General features: G+C 42.5%; 1 protein-coding gene across 3 annotated transcripts in view; it reads right to left on the minus strand.

The window, feature by feature from the left end:
- The window catches only part of lhfpl2a (LHFPL tetraspan subfamily member 2a), a 39,566-nt gene extending 31,743 nt beyond the window's left edge, over nucleotides 1-7,823 (minus strand). For 2 of the 3 annotated variants that reach the window (XM_071466386.1, XM_071466384.1), the window contains exon 1: nucleotides 7,579-7,808. The gene's annotated coding sequence lies outside the window, so the exon portion shown is untranslated. Of the gene's footprint in view, nucleotides 1-7,578 lie in introns of all 3 variants that reach the window. The other variant, XM_071466383.1, reaches the window with a different exon arrangement.
- Nucleotides 7,824-15,566: the final 7,743 nt, after the last annotated feature.

A 15,566-nucleotide genomic window follows, 5' to 3' on the forward strand; every position in this document is an offset into this window, starting at 1 on the left:
CTGGTTGGATCTCAACATTTCCCAGCGTGGGTAAATACAGCACCGACACAATACTGGACAAGACTCTTTTCATGTAGGTTTATAATTCAATGAGCACCATAAAGAAACCTCTGTTCAGCTTAATTTTATTAGTGAGAACAAATATCTCAAATGTGTGTTTAATTTGTGTTACCTGGGTGAACTGCCCCTTTAAAGTCTGCTGTCCTCACATAAACACATAAATCTTGAGTTCTAGTCTTTATGCTCTTACTTTAATGATGCTTTGGCCAATAATAAAATGGTTAATATATCTTATATTATCTGTGTTGACTGCATCTCTCCAGTGTATAAGCTGAGGTAAGTTGACAGATGAACGCAGAGCTGGTGAAGGGACGGGAGAGAAGAAGAAGGAGGAGGGGGAGAACGAGGCAGTGAGGGTACAAAGGCAGCTCCAGACGCCTGCCCCTGGGAGATGGATCACAGATGTCTGACCCAAGGCCGCTCCAGTTAATTGTGAAATAAAAGCCTTACCTTCTCTTTCTTTCTGTCTCTAGTTTGCTGCTCTTTGCTCTCTTCCTTTTCATCTCTTCTTTTTTTGACTCTGAATCTTGTTTTCCTTCATGTCCGTTTCCTGTCTCCCTCCACTATTATTACTGCTCCGTGATTCACTTTTCTCGTGCCTGTGTTTACTCTCCCTCTCCACGCACTGAGTGACAGCATAATCCCTGCTGTTTTCAGATGGCAAATACCACTTAGCTGTGGAGGACCGCCCCGAATGACAACAGCAAACAAAGAAATGCCTCATTCCCTGCATTCTTTTTTTTTTCTTCTCCAAAGCAAGTTTGCACGTTTAACAAAGGCTTCGGACGAGTCAAAGCAAAGGTCAATCAAAGACAACATGAAACGGTAGCACTCACTTTTGCATGAAAATACAACACAACATTCAAGCTTCACAACCGCGGTGAACGATTGCTGCAGAGATGCTTTCCAGGCACAAACGAACTTTAGGAGAGAGAGCTGAGGTGTCTCTGAGCTGAACCTGAAACTGTGCCTGTGTTTATTTTTAGTGGAGCCTCGTCAGTACCGATCATACCTGAGATTAGCTCAAACAGGATGCATCTGTTGACAAGCCTGCGGTTTGGAAAACTAACGTCGAAAATTCTGGTTTAATCCAATTACCTGCATTCATATCAGCTTCATATCAGTTTGGGGTGTAGTTCGATCTGTGTGGTCCCACAGGTGCTGTAACATTATCCCAGCCTAGCCGAGCGCTCACGCTCACCTGGAGGGTCCTCGCACTACAAGTCAATTCACAGTTGCACAGACCATTAGGTAAACCTCAGTGACCGAGGTCTCTCAGGGTAACGATTAATGGAGACATTCAGTCAGAGGTTTTACACCAAATTTTACAAACATTTTACACTGAGTGGAAAGTTTGACCAGCAATGCAACAGAAACTAAGGAAGGGAAACGGTCATTTACTGTGAATACAGTTAGTAATGTGAACAGGATGAGGCCGAACCAATGACCTGCCTCATATTTAGAATGAGTCACCTTTATTAAGACTAGGTCTGCTGAAGCTGGAAGTAGACAAAGACAGAGAAAGCATTATAGCTGCTGGTCCTGCTGTGCTCCGGCTGCAGTGGTGATAATGACCGGTGACCGTCTGCCAGTCCAAACCAAAATAGGGTTTCCATGGTGCTGGTGAAACCAGAACCCAAACACAGGGAATCACATCTCTGGATGTGAGTAATATGGGCTCAGAGCAGCTGGAGGATTTCTCAGGGAAAAGGGAGTGAAAGTGAAAGGACTCTGGTCCAGCTTCACCAGAATGATGGGGCCAGTCAGGGACTTTTCTGACTGGATGGAGCGATGCTCAAAATGAAACAAGTAGATGATCAAAATTTCCCACAGAATGAGGATGGAGTGGGAAATGTGGGAAAAATATATACTTAATCCTGACAGAAAACAGGATGAATCTCATTGTTTTATTGTTTCATGCTGTGTGAATGTACGCAGCTCTCCAAATGGACTCTTCATATGTGAGCTCGCCCCAGTTTTCATGATCTGTTTTCAACTAATCTGTGAAATGCCAAATATTTGGTGCCTCCCGCTTCTTAAACGTGATGATTCACAGTTTTTCTTTGCGTCACGTATTGAATCACACTTGGTTCTGGACTGCTCTTCGGACAAAACAATCTATCTGAACTAATTCTTTTCACATTTGTGTCTGTGTGTGTGCAGCTTCAACAAATAAGACATGACAGATTAAATAGCATACAGTCTCAAGAGTGGGAAATGAATGAGTCTCTTCAGTAAAAAGACTAATTCTCTGAGTTGGTAATAAACTCAGAGTCTCCATCTCTTTGTTGTCATTGTTTTCTCTCTCTGATACGAACTGGGAACCAACTGGAACATGAAAGCAAATTATGAATTTTAAGCTACGACACAAACACAATGGACAATCTGGTGTAATCTCATTCATACAGCTCAAAGCCTGTTCCATGACCTAAGCCAAACTGAACATATGATACTGCCTTATCGCACATTACACACAGGCGGCCCATTGTGGCAGGTCGTAACCTTTCATCATTAGCATACAGCTGTGAGGCTGAGCCCCAGAGCGACTCCAACTCCAGTCCAATCAATATTCAAACATGTCCGATCCGACGTTTGCCAGTAAAGAGAGAGGATGGATGGCAGGGAGGTAAACAGGAGACAGCTCAGAGACGTAGACTTGAGTGAATGTTGAACACAAGCAGCAGAGTTTAATGAGCCCGCAGTTGCTCGGGGACTAGATAAAGTGCTGGAGGCCATGCAGCTGCAGAACCCAGCGCCTGTCTGCCGTGCATTCCCCTGAGACTGACCCCCAGCCCGCCACAAAGGAACAAAACCCACTGCAGATTCTTTCTCCTCATTTCACCCGACAGGAGGGTCCTGACCCCCCCTCCCTCCCTCCAAGGCCTCCACAAGTCATTCACTTCTCTGGATGTCTCTTTCTCTCTAAGGGAGGGTACGTTCCACACAAGCCTACAGTCAGCCCTCTATTGACAGAAGGGGCATGTGTGGGATGAGGGCTTTGTTATTGCCAGGACCCCACCCTGCTGGTTTTCCAAGTAAACAGCAGGTTGGAGAGCTGCTGGAGGAAGATGTACCCCCAGGAGAGGCTCATCTCTGGGAGCCACAGGGGGGCCCCCAGGACGGAGAGAGCTGGAGAAAAAAAAAAAGGAGACCAGGCGAGCAAAGAATAGCAGAGAAGAAGAGAGAGAAGGGTGATTAGCTCCAGCACTGCCTAATCTAATCAGCATGCATGACTGCCCCACACTGCAGCACAGAGGGAGGGTGTGTGGTGGTGGGGGGTGGGGGGGCACACGTCGAGACGAAGAAAGTTTTGTCATTCGGAAAGCTACGGAGGTTTTGGAGAATTGAATCATTTGTTTCAGAGCAGGAGCAGAAACATGGTCACATGGGAAAGGTCACCACATAAAGGCTGCTGGGCACCGTCACATTTCACACGGACGTGACACGGCTCAGGCCTCGTCTCGTCGTCCAACTGGAACTCGCTGCAGGCGCCAGGAAAAGTCCGACAGGATGATGCACCCAGGTGAAGCAGTGAGGCAGACGACACAGTTAGCACCTTACGAATTTCTAAACGATGTCAGTCACATGAGTATGATAAGTCTCTCATACAGGCTGCCACCTGGCCCCAGGCAGTCCAATCACAAACTGCCTCAGGTCAATCCATGATTTTCTGTTTATTGTTAAATTTAAAAGGACTTGTGAGAGAATCTCATACACAGGTTTATTTATTAAGATAGTGTTTCTCTAATTTACTGAGGTAAATGTGTCAATTATCCCCCCTTTCCACTGGTCAAAAAACCTGCTAAGACCCACTAACGCTGGGCTTTTTTGGCAATGGAAAATAAATCGATATTCACACCTGGGTCACATGACTCTGCAGCAGACGTGGGTATTTATCAGCTCCGGCTCCACATTGATCACACATCGAACACGCTAACTTTCCCCCCTTTTCCTGCTGTGACGTCTTTCAGAGCACAGACACTATAAACACACCTGGACCAACATGGTGCGGCTACATCGCCCTCAGGGATGAAGAGTGAGCTGCAGCCCCAAAATGAGTTTTAAAAACACAGCCACTGATCAAAGCGTCTCACATGGAGGCTCCGATAATTTTGGTGGAAATGGGATATTAATCACATATTGATTTCAGGTGATTTCACCAGGACCTCCTGAGGCTGTGCATTGGTCTGCAGTGAGGAGCGTTAGTAAAAAGCTCACTGCACATACTGTTGTCCTGTCAGCTAACTAGGCTACTGCTGTTTTCTTTGCTGGTGGCAAACTAAGAAAACGACTGAGAGCCATGCAGAGCAGAAGTAATGTAAGGAAACTTTTCAGATAAATGATTCTGGATAAAGAGAGTCAGGATGTTTGCTGACTCCGACTTACTTCACCTCAGCATAAACAAAACAACATGAATTCAACAATGTAGTTTAGGACACAGCTGGCTACATGGGTTGAGTTTCAATCCATTTGACCTAATTACGGGTTAGCTTCAAGTTATTTGACCGTGATTTTTATTTTTTTTTGAAAAAGTGACATCCCTAATTCAGACAATAAAAGTAAGCGCTCATGAACAAAGCCTCTCTGATGTCTTTCTCTTTCTTTGTCCTTTGCAGACCTTTTCCAGATCCGGTCTCCGAAGCGTCTCCATAAAACAGAAACCAACTCGGACACATGGCTGCTTTTAATTCACTCCTTTTAGAAGCTTGGAACGGAAAACCTTATAACGTAATGTGACCCAGTTAAGATTTGTCTGAATTTTAAGACTGTCTTCCTCGCATTACGTCAATTTTACAGCCAAATAAACAACCTTTAGTGTAAGCAGACGCGTATTAAAAAAAACTTTGTGATGTGTTGGTTTCATTAAAGCACTTCCTGGATGCTCCTGTTCAAAGTTTTATTGACCACACTCTCTGAGAGACAAAAGAATACTGTTGGTGAAATAACGACCAAAAAAAAAAAAAAAATCACTGATTGTCAAAAACAGATGTTGCTGTTTCGTGTACAAGTGCAACAGTAACAGTAGTCTGAAGAAATATGGAGCAAATAAACCAGCCTTGTTATCAGGGCCATCTACACTGGAGGATATCCACACTGGGGCTTTGCTGTAACAAACTGTATTCCAGATGTTGGTCCCAGCCGGCCGGAGTCATCTGGTTTAACCTCTGACACAGGAGCAGCAGTTCAATTAGTGGATTTCACACTCCGGTCATGGTGACACTATGGTCCCGGCTTTGGTTTCAAGCACACACTGATAGTGCCCAGGTCTGATTTCCATCAGCAGACCACTCAGCGATATTTACACTCACAGACACATAAAAGCGAGTGTTTATTTAGGATCCAAATGCACGGAGAAGATGTAGATCAAATCCTCCAGTGAAAACAGCCCTCACTCCAGGAGAAATACACTGACCAATCCCATAAACTGCAGCCAGGATCCTGGATTAATGACAAAAGCACGGCCATCAAAGCTCGGAGAAGCACGAAAGGCAGATGATGTGGTCTGCGTGAACGGGTTAGCAGTTAAACTTTTGTTTTATTTTATTTTTTTCTTGCATTAAAAGTATCGCCAGCGGCATCATCTGCACCAGGCGAAATTGGGAGGCTGGTAATATTTTTTCCATGCTTTGAAAGTTTACCATTCTGTTTAGGGAAAAAAAAGACATTAAAGAAGTTTTCCAAAGCATCTGCGCTACCAGGCTGCCAAGGGAGAGAAACTTGTGTATTTTTGCGTTTCTTGTGGCCTAAACTGAGGAAGAGGAGCGTTCTGCAGGGTCGTAATGAATGAAGGCTCAGGCTTTTTTCATGGGCCAAACACGGAGCCCTGAGGGACCACGTGCACTGGCAGTGGTACATCAGCTCAAACCACTGGCAAACCCTGACAGTGCCCTCCAACCAACCGCCATCTTTAATCCTAGCCACTCATCCAGTGATGACATAAGCATCATTAAACATCTGAAGCTCAGTTGCGTGCCCTTTAAAAAAAAAAGAAAAAAAAAAGAGAAATTACACAGAAATGGCTCAAGCTAATTACAGAATATAGACTCATAGCCGAGACCACACAGTGGCTGCACTGCTGCTGGTAATTAAGTGACAACAATATGCTGAACTGCAACGATTTAGCACATTCAGACTTACACTGTTAAACTACAGTGTTAATCCACAGGCAGAGAGAGCAAAATCCACGTGGAAAAAGTCAGATCATATGGCTCTGATCTTTCCTACCACAATGAACCAGTGACTGAGGTTTGGAACAACAGCGCTACATCTCTCATGAGCACTTTATATAAAACTGCTGCAATAAAGAGAATCACACGTGGAAAAAAAAAAGAAAGAAAAAGCAACGTACGGCAGAACACACAACACTGTCCCCGACTCTGTGGTCCACGGACCTCATGTATAAAAGGGGACTGCCCTCAGGAGACCTTTCTCTCTCACACACAGACACTGGTTTACAGGTGAGACCAGTTCTCAGGTTTACTGTTGAAGCAGGACACGAAAACGAGACAAGAATCTGAGTCGCACTTCGTCGAGACCACCGACAGACTTAAACATGTCCACCAATCAGCAGGTGTTTGGGGTTAATGATGCTTTTCATAGGGCTTCTTCATGGAAGATTTAACTTGGTAGAAAATTAATGGGTTGAACTGAGTCACAAGGAAAAATAGAAAACAGTATCTTGTTTGAGAGTCTCATTTGTGAGAATTACTGTTTCTTATGTGATGGTTAACTGGATATCTTTGTGTTTTTTGGAGCTTTAGCTGTGCAAAGAAACACTTCTGAAAACATTAATTTTCATTTGGATTACATTGTTATACATTTTTCAACCTTTTCTGTCAATTTATAGCCAAAACAAGAGATTCAAAGTTTGATGTGAGTGACTTTTCCATCTTTAATAAGACTTTTACTCAGTAAGGATGCACACACTGTAAGAAAATTGATTAAAAATGAGGAAGTTGGTCTTTAAGTTGAGTTTTGCACAGAACTATAGGTTTCAACTGATGCTTAATTTCATCAGAACTTAAGATCAAACTGTTAACTGTTAAAAACTGATAATCAATTATTCATTTAAATCATGTTTAAGCTTCTGAAATGTGGAAATCTGCAGCTTTTTCCTGCCTAAGCATCATGTTGTATTGACTGTTCGTGGACCTGAGTCCAACTTGCACCATGTGCGTTGTCACCTGGTTGAAGCTGTGTTAAATAGGCACATATGAATTAAACCTCCATTAATTGAGGAATTAAGTTTCAGGGGGCATCTTGTGCAGCGTTGCCTGGCAGAGCATCAGTCTGCTCGGCTCTCCTGCCACGAGTTTCCCCCTCAGAGCTCTGGAGGAAAAATCCCACAACTACAACCGTGGATGAAACTTGGATGAAAGTCTCAATATCTGTGTCCGAGTTTCTCCAACGAAGACGCGTCTCACAGAAAGACAGTCTCTCTACACTACCAGTCACAGAAAGAAAAGAGAGAGTGGTTTCCTGAGTGTCCCTGCGCGCTTCGGTGCCGCAGCTACTTACGTGGAACTGCTGGTTGTGCGTTTTGGACGCGACGCCTCTGAAATGCGCCGAGCTGACGGATCCTCCTGCGCCTCCTCTCTGAGGTCTGTGCAGTTGAGGTTGAGCTGTGGGACTCGATCCTGGCTTGATTTTTCTTCCCCCCTCCTCACTGTCTCTTCTTCATCCTCCACGTTTTCCCCGGGACCGCAGAAGAATGAATGGCTGGCTCCGTCCCCCCCTCCGCCCAGACAGACGACTGTTGGGATGGGAGTGACTGCTCCGGGAGCGCCCTCCCCCAGCCACCCGCCCGGCGCCGCCTCTCCACGGCCTGTCCACGGCGCACACTGCTCTCCCGGGAGTGAATTATTTATTTCATGGCGCGATGTGAGCTCTGACTCGCGGCTGTGTGGCTGGAGGTTCATTAGAGTACAGGCAAAGTTTGAGTCAGTTTCTTCAGTATTCACAGTCTGTGCTGCTTCATGCCACATCTGCACGGCAATGATCTAACATCTGCAGTCAGCAGTCATAATGCAGATATAATGCATTACCACACTGTAGATCATTAGCCCCACATGCATCCAAACACTCATACATTACGGTCCATTTTTCTGCATAATGGGGAGTTTTATTTTTCAATGAACGCACAACTTTTACTCATAACTGCGTATTTCTAACACTTTAATTACCTTTACTTCAGTAGCCTAAAGCAGTGGTTCTCAGAGTGGGGTCCAGGCCTGCTCAAGGACCCCTGAGGGTCCCCAGCAAAAAGGGAAATCATTTATTTTCACTCTAATTCCTTCCATAAGTAACACAATGACAGACAGTGACTATTTTGGTCATGGATTTCAAACACTTTCTGGAATAAAACAGAAACAAACTCTTATCAGATGGGGTCTGTGATCTAATCCGTTTTCCCACCGCTGGAAATGCTTTGTCCATTTACAGATGGAATAAAGAAATCAAAAGCTGAATGGTTCCCATGAAGGCATCATGGGAATTACTTTCATTTCAAAGCTCTTGGGTGTAGTTGAAGTAGAGAGCAGTGACTTTTCTAATTAGAGATTCACTCCATTCGATTACCAGAAAAGACAGAGAGAGATGAAAGACGAAACAAAAAGCATTAAGTCAGAAATGAGTCTTTTATAAACCTCCAAAGCCCCACAGTAGCCTGTCCCACAAGACTGTCAGGGGTTTCACAGTATTATCAGCCAAACTCAATCAGTCAAACTTTATTTGTATGGCACCTTTAATACCGGTTCTCGTAATTGACAAGCTGATAAAAAGACAGTTTAGTTGTAAAATAATTTAAGACTGATGAACGCAAGAAATAAAAATGGTGAAAAAGTTGTGCCCCTTCTCAGCTAACGTCGTCTGGTGTTGCCATCGCTGCACACAAGACGCTCACTGTCTCCTAACACCTCTAAAACCTACCATACCGAACCAGCGCCCGCCCTCCCTGATCTCCCTACACTTTGTCTTATTGAACAGATTTAGTACTTTATCAATACGTCAAGGTTTCCTACTGCACTGACGCTTTAGTGTTGTCCCACTAAAAGCTTCTGCCAGATGAGTAAATGTAATAATGAAACCTGCACCTTCTCAATACGATTACAACACGTTTTAAACTACTCAACATTGTCTCACCATTAGACATTTGAATATTTGTTTAGTTTTCTTTGGTATTTTAAATCTGTATGAACAGATTTTTTGGCCACTTGGGGGCAGTGCAGCAGGCTGTAACCTAGAGGAGGAAATTATTCATCACTTTGCTGTTTCGAATCTTTTCAGTCAGTTCAGCTTGAGGGTTTGTTGTCAATGAACACGTATTCGTTCACTTTCTTTCCATAACCGAACAGCTCAACTATTAGCAAAACAGTTGGCTTTCACGCTCTTTTGATTGTCTTAACAAACTGTAAACACAACACTGACATAAAGCTGATGTGACAAACACGTTAGCAACCATTGGCCTTTCATTAGCCTTCATTTGCAGTCTTGGTTTTGTCCACTTGATGAAGTCCCTGAATGTTCTCTCCTTTGGGACGAATCGTCTCTTTAGCCGCTGAATGTCCCACCTTGTTCACCAGTTAGTTGCTGTCTATGTTTCCTCCAGAGCACTTCAGCTGTGAATAGCTTCATGTGGCTGCAACGATACTGATGAACGTGATGAGAGTCAACCAAGTTATTGGCTGTAAAACCAAAACAACGAGCTGAAAGGTGCTTTGTATATATTCTTGTTACACGTGTATCACGGTCCCGATTTTAATGCAAATAAATCATTGCTTTAAAAATGTTCTGCCTCCTACAGCACGCTCAGGTCGGACCACCACACTCTGCACTGTCACAATGAAAAACCAAACTCAAGTGACTGAGTGTTTCTAATTGAACAGTGTTGTCATATGTAAAACAATCCTCACGTTATTCTTCCTGACTGATTACCACACTCCCTCTGTAAAGACAAGCCGGTCACACAGCATCACATGGACATTTGGGCTCCCTACATATCTAATTCTCTCTGGATCAGAGTCTTAACCCTTACTGGGGGGGGCTAACAGCTGAGCCAAAGACCCTCTGCAGATTGCTCACATTCTGAAGGCTCAGTCTATTCAGGCCCGACACGTCGGTCTATATGCTGCACGGCAGAAAGCCATACTTAGCATTATTTCCAGACATGTGTCTATGCATGCACCATCTCCAGTTCCCCGTCCAAAGTTTTCTATTGTTGCCAAACTCAACAGAAATATATGGCGCCTGTGTGGAGGAGACAGAGCGAGGTGGTGCAGTCGGCAGAACCAAAACGGTGCCAAACAACAACTTTTGTATGTTCGTGTGCGGTTTGCACGACAGTGAACGAGTGTGAATGGACTATTTTGAGAGTGTTGTGACTGGGAGGGGAACAACTGGTGCCAGGACCTTGCTGCCCTCTTATTTGTGCTCCTTGGTCAGTCAAATGAGACTTGAATGGAGTGAAAACACAAGGGGAGTCTCATGACTTGGTCGGGGAGTTTCTGGCTAAACAACTCTGCAGTTATTGACAATAATAACAGCCCTGATGTTATCCACCCAGTTCCTGGGATCATTGTTACTCCCGCTGACCTTTGGGTTGATGGTCAGAATGAAAGAACAATAGTCTGCAGCAGAAATAATCCAGTTACCTCTAATACGTGACTGATTACTCCAAAAAACGTAGTCTGAGCTACAAGGTTTAGATAGAGATTATAGATCCTCTACCTGGGATCTGAGTGGACTTTGACTCTCTGGAGTCTGTGAATACACTGAGAGCGTTTTATTTACATTCATTTAATTTCATTTATAAATCATGTGGACACAAACTGTGGAAACAAGCTGAAAGTGGTGATGGTATTTCACATTTATTAAACTGTCAATTATGAACATTTTAGAGATTTACAGGGATACATAAACTGCATTATACTTTTACTTCTTACATTTTTACATTGCATTTGTGTGTATAAATTGTGAAACTATCATTTTTTTACAATCTTGAAATGTTCTATAGTAATATTTTGAGTAATTAAGACTTAGATTTGCACATTTTTATCTGTAGCTGATGTGTTTTGAGTTCCTGGCAGCTTTTGTTGATTGAAAAATAAGAAGTCAGACTTATAGCTGAAAAAAACAAAAAACAAACACTATGCATGTGGGGTAAGGACACTTTACAAAGGAGCTAAACAAAGACAAAAATGAATGAGTGGCAGGTCGGCAATAACGAACCAGAAATCAGTGCAAACCCTGCATGACATCAGGAGCAATGAAGAAGGTTTGATACTGCTTCAGATAACAGCCCACAATTTACAGTGTAATTATTTAGCACATATTGGATATCAATAATAATCAATACTGGGTAATGACACTGTGGCGCTGTTCACCAGTAACTGAACATTATAACCTTCATAAAGGAGGATTTATTGCAGGACTGGTGTATTAAACTGGTTATAATTTAATTCTGTTAAATAATTGTAATTGTGCTTTGGCAACAAATTCAAAATGTCAAGCAAATAAAGTCTGTTGAGTTGAATTGAATTGACGGCAGTACTCGTTGCATGGTGTAGCTAATAAACTGCCAACTGAGTGCATGAAACAGTTGAAATCAGCTAACGTTAAAACGCAAATGAACAGGTGATAAAAGTTCATTCTGCATAATGAGTATTTGTACGTTTGAGTCTTTAATCACATTTTGCTCCACCACCAGATAAGCATCAGTATTTTGTTTTTAACGCAATAACTGAGCTCCAGTGTAATAATGGCTCCTCGCAGTAACTCATCAGCTTTGTTGATTGGTTGGTCTCCCCTGCACTGTGAGGGGCTGCTGGGGATTTTCTTTTTCCTTTTTTTTTGTGTTAGGTGTGGCGAGCTGTCGGATTCCCCCCCTTCAGGCTCAAGGTTCAACACATTCCTGGCTGCACTGGTCAGTATGATTTTAATCTGTTTTCACAGGCAGCGCAGCACAGACACACAGACACAATCTTGTTTGGAATTCCAGTCCCACTTCACTGTGAAAGACCTTCAGTCGCGTCTCGTGGACGTACCAGAGAGGAAAATCAAGGGTGGCATCTGTCTCTGTGTCTCACATGTGCTCACAGTCAAAACATCTGGGCCAGTATTTATCAAACTTAAGTGAATTACACTTAAAACTGAGACAGACACGTTTATCAAGTAACTTCAGGATTGCTCAGAGAGGGGGAATAGGTATTTATATATATTGATTAGATATCTGCCATATTGTATATTCTTTAAACACCTTACAGTATATTCAGGTGCAATATCTGCAATAACATATAGTACATATAATGTATAAAGTTAGAAAAGTTCATTTTATTTGTGTGAAATTTTAAAATCTCCAGTAATAATTAACAAGTGGAATTAAATGTGCTATATATAAGTTTTTGCTATTGCTACATAGCTAACTTTAGCATTAGCAGCTGTTTACATACCAGAGTTCAGCATTAAACTTAGTTCATTTAGTCACCAACAGCTGTCTCCAGAGGTGGAAAGAAACACCACTGTTAACTTGTCTCCATCATGTCTTTCCTTCTACTGAAGTTAGCACGCTAACTAGCTACGCTGGATTAAAGGAGTCATAAAAACACCAGAGCTGTGTTTCTGCATTAGTACAATAAAAACTGGACAGTGGATGATTGATTTGATGATTTCAGCTGGTTCAGCTGTTTTACTCTGAGGATAGTTACATTTCACCTCTTGCATAGCGAGTTTTAAACATGCCATTTCTCTCTTTTTTTTTTTTTAAATGAGCTGACAACAAGGTGGCGACTGGCCTGAAACACGTCAGGTGAGGTGATGTGACTCCAGTGAGTTGTTTACAAGCAGGTTACACTGAAATTTTGTCAAGGATCAGGTCGGGATTAAATGGTCTTTTGGTCTGGATACAGACCGGAGTCCACATATTGAGTATGTAGGATCTTAAATATTTAAAATGTACAAATCGGAAGGAAATGTGAGGAAATTCTGCTGCTGGTGTGACAAAGAAATTATATAATAAAGAAAAAAAAGTGGTGTTACATCCTATCAAATGCTCAAATGTTCAAACAGACAGAAATTACTGTAAATTTTCCTGTCAGCAAATATTATATCATCATCATCAGCTAGAAAACAGAAGAGAAGGGATCTATACTGTCTGACATTTAAGAGACTTTTTATGTCAAAAGAAGTTTAATAGTTTTAATTCTGAAGTTTTTAAATGAAAGATCTTTAAGTTTTACTTTCAGCAGTCTGATGAATACCAGCCCTGAGCCTCAGGCCTGTCATATCTTTACACTGTCATATCTCTCAGGAGCCACACAGCTTCTCCACAGCTGAAAAAACAGAGCGTCAGGGTCGGGGCGACGTCAGAGCCGGTGGATGGCTGTGTTGATTCAGCACAGGAGTGTGTTTGTCACTCTGTGATTCAGACTTCACAGGGCAGTCAGAGCGCAGGATGAAGTGTGAAAAACACACCAGAACCACTTTGAAAAGAATGAGGAGGAGACGAGTTGTGACACCGCCGAGGTTGGCCGCTCATAATGACAGGGAGGGGGGAAGATGGAATAACTTGTCAGGAGGGGCACTTCACCACAGAGCGGGTATGAGAAGAGCAAAAGCGGTCTGCAGCCGAGCTGAGAAACTCGCAGGCCTCGGTTTTAGGTGAATGCCAAGCACTGGCAACATCTAATTAAATGAGCAATCCCATCATCCTGAAATGCAGAGTTTTGATTGCAGAGTAAACTAACAGTACAAGCGAGTGACAAATTTATAGCCTCAGCAGTGTAAGAAGTGTTTTCTCAGAAACATAAAATAATCATGTGGTATATTGATAGTCACCCATTACCAAAATCCCAGTTTAAATCCCATTTAACAGCCACTCTGGTAGAAAATGGCCCTTTTATTAAGCACATGTACACTTGTATGAGTTCATACTGTCACTGTATGTAAAAATAGAAACCACCTATTCTTAAAAAGCCAGAAAATATAGAAACAATTTACCAAAAAAAGCAGATTAGGTTTAAAAATTTAAGTGAGTCACTGGCACCACACAGTCGCCTTGGGCTGGCCATATGGGAAGACTGGCAATAATAAATAATTCAGGTGAATACGACCTAAAATCTCCACTCATGAATTAAGCATCAAAGTTCAATTTGGGCCTTGAACACACAACAATCCCAACTAAAGGTCCACTTACTTCCTTTTCCCAAGTCTTAGCTGTTAAGATTTTTAGGTTAAACAGGGATATGGATGAAATCATAACAGCTACTGAGCTCACAGCTTATCAAATCCATCCACTGATGAAGACCATGTTATATGGCTGAAAGCTCCGGAAAAAAAACAAACAAACTGGATCTTCTGAGGTTTTACCTCATAGTTTCCAAACATCCTTAAAGGAACAGTTCAACCGGGAAATAAAGAGCGTTAGACGAGGACATATATCACTCTCATTTAACATCTGTTAAATACGAAGCTGGAGCCAAGAGGCTGTTAGCTTAGCAGATAAATGTCCCAGCACCTCCAAAGCTCACTGATTAATGTGTGTTATCTTATTTCTTGATATAATCTGAGAAGTTGTGGGTTTGTGAGCCAAATTATTGCTTGTCCAGATGCAGTAACTGATTATTTTAATATACGTGATCCCTGTAAACACAAATTATTGTGTTTGTTGTCTCTTTTTTTTTAAAGGTCAGAAAATCTAAATGCACATGAAAAATGTTGCAAAATTCCTGGGGCTTCCCTTTCACCTTATAATAATCTGAAAGCTCAATCTACCACGACAAATGATATTTAATGTAGATATGAGAATGATGTCTTTATTCTCATGTGATTCTCAGCAAGACAGCGAATGAGCCAGTTTCCCAAAACTGCTGAACTATTTCTTTAAGCGTTTTTTATCCGTCTCTATATGGGGAGGTTGATTGTGAAAAGCAGCCACACGTTATCTCCAGCTCGCTGAAGGTGTATTATGTGATTTTGTACCGTACACGAAGCAAAGACCAGCTCAGACCAGACAACAACACAAAGACCTACAACACAATGGTGACGGGTCAGATAACTGTGCCGAACACAAACACATCTGTAAAATGAAACAAGCCTCAGTGACGTAACTAGCAGCTCCCCTGTTTTCCCCAGTAACCAGCAGTGTTGTTGCTTTGCTCGACTGCCAATCAATTCACAGTGGTAGGTTAAAGGGTCACAGCCCACATTAGGACGGAGCTGCCCACTCTCTGCAGGGAGCATTTCCTGTGGTAGTCTGCATGCTGCTGCCAGTAGGAGGTCAAACACCAAGGGGCCAAAGGTCAAACAGGGTATATGTATTAAGGAAATTAGTTTCTCCCACTCGGACTCCAAATATGCAAATGACCCGTTTGGAAGTAACTTTTTGGTTGCTCATTCTCTGCAATGGTTTGACTTCAATTTATGGAGCTAAATCAGCAGCAGAGAGGATAAATGACCTTAAATAACCTTATCTAAACCACCTCCATGAGAACAGTCCATTCACAAATGACTGG

This window comes from Trachinotus anak, unplaced genomic scaffold (genome assembly GCF_046630095.1).
Source record: "Trachinotus anak isolate AG129_WGS33_773 ecotype Australia unplaced genomic scaffold, CSIRO_AGI_Tana_v1 ptg000028l, whole genome shotgun sequence".
Taxonomy (NCBI): Eukaryota; Metazoa; Chordata; class Actinopteri; order Carangiformes; family Carangidae; genus Trachinotus; species Trachinotus anak.